The following is a 1,956-nucleotide window of genomic DNA, read 5'->3' as shown; positions in this document are numbered from 1 at the left end:
CCTTGGAGGCCCCTGGTCCTGGGTGTGACCTAAAACTGCACCCTGCCAGGAGTGGGTGGCCTGGTGGGGCTCTCAGTGGTGCGGGAGCCCCCAGGAAATGCCAGGCCAGTTACCACCCTGGTGAAAGGCGGGTTGGAGTGCCTTAATGCCAGCTCTCTCAACCAGGTGGGTCACCTGCTAGTAGGGCTAGAAGGTGGACCCAGGAGTGAGAGTAGGGCTAGAGACTCTGACCTGAGCAAGAGAGTACCCTCGACTAGTCCAGGCTGGGGCCCATGGCAGAATGGTCAAAAGGGCCAGGGGCCCACGGCAAGGGATGTCCAGAGCTTGGATGGCCTGGGGTTCCTGACTCACCTTGGAGGTGGGGCCAGGGCCTGTGTGGCCAAAGGTCCTGGGGGAAGGGACCACACCTGAGAGGGGAAAATTATTTCAGGGAGCTAGTTAGCCTGAATGAGGGTGGGGTAGGCTGCCGGAATGGAGGGATCTAAGAGGGGTCCTGATTGGAGAAGTCTGGGGCCCAGTATGTGGCTGGTGATTGTAAGAACTATGGATGCCATCTGCGAGGTGTAGGGGAGGTACAGAGCCACAGATAGTGCCCCCTGGCATCGGGGCAAGGAAATGGGCAGCCTCTCGCTTAATTAACAACTTAATTAAATGTCATCAAGGCATGGTGGGTGAGAAGGCGGGCGGTTGGCCCAGAAACAGGTGGGTGGGCCACAGGCAAATTGGCCCTGAGAAGGCCCCCCTGTCTCAGTGCCCATTGCCTGAGAAGCGCTCTCAGTGGGGCCGTCAGGCTCAACTTGTGAAATGTATTGAGCCAGGTACTGAATGGTTCTGAGGAGCCTCTGAAGGCCTTTTTTTGTCTGGTGGAGGGGGCATCATTCCACTTTGTCATTATGTGATTTGACACCACCTTTTGAGAAGATATGACCTTACCTAACGCTGTCTACTAAAAAATGTATTTTGTCCTTATTAAATTTTACTCCTTTCAGACGTGCTCTCTCCAGGACTTGTTTCAGGACAGTATCATGCTCCTCTTTGGTAGCTGCCACAATGAGCATGTCATCCGCGATTATGTGAAGTCCTGGAATGTCACCTGAGCACTCATGACTCTTCTGTTGGAATACTTCACTAGCTGACTTAATACCAAAGGGAAGGTGATTGAAGTGGTACCGTCCCCCTGGGGTGTTAAAAGTACACAACTCTGCTGATCCTTGTCCAATTTGACTTGCCAGTAGCCATTCTTTTCATCAAGAATGGTGAAAAGCTTTTAACCTACCTGACACGCTCTTCTGCACATCCTCTACTGTGGGGATCAAAAACTGTGCCTCAACACTGCCTTCTTGAGGTCTTGTGGGTCTACACAAAGTTGTAGCAAACCATCCTTCTTCTGCCTGATCACAAGCCTATTGACTTAGGGTGTGGGCTTAGTCACTTTCATAATGATTCTCAAATCTTCCAGCATTTCCAGGTGGTCTTCAATTTCTCTAGGGTTGCAAAGGGAATTTTTCTACACCCATGCACACTAGTGGTACTGCTGTGTCAACATAGATGTAGTGAGTACCTGGAAGTTGGCCAAAGCCTTCAAAAATGTTGGGATATAGTTTGAGAAGGTCTGCCTTGGTTGTAGGTGTTGTCAGGGCTATTTCATGGATTCTCCTGATAAGGTCTAAGGTGGTGCATGCCACCCTACCACGTATTGGTGCGTCACTATTGTCTGTTATATAAAAAGTTAAATCAGGTTCATTAGCACCAGATTTGTGGTATGCAATTATTGCACCTTGTGGTTTGATGTGTGCACAGCCAAATGCACCCAATGTAACATGAGCTGGAGTCTTGCGTACTTTGCCTTGCAAAACCTTTGCTACATCTGCTGGGATAATAGATTCATAGATGTTAGGGTCAGAAGGGACCTCAATAGATCATCGAGTCTGAACCCCTACATAGGCAGGAAAGAGT

The sequence above is a fragment of the Alligator sinensis genome, unplaced genomic scaffold (genome assembly GCF_000455745.1).
Source record: "Alligator sinensis unplaced genomic scaffold, ASM45574v1 scaffold660_1, whole genome shotgun sequence".
NCBI lineage: Eukaryota > Metazoa > Chordata > Crocodylia > Alligatoridae > Alligator > Alligator sinensis.
This window is presented reverse-complemented; position numbering follows the sequence as displayed.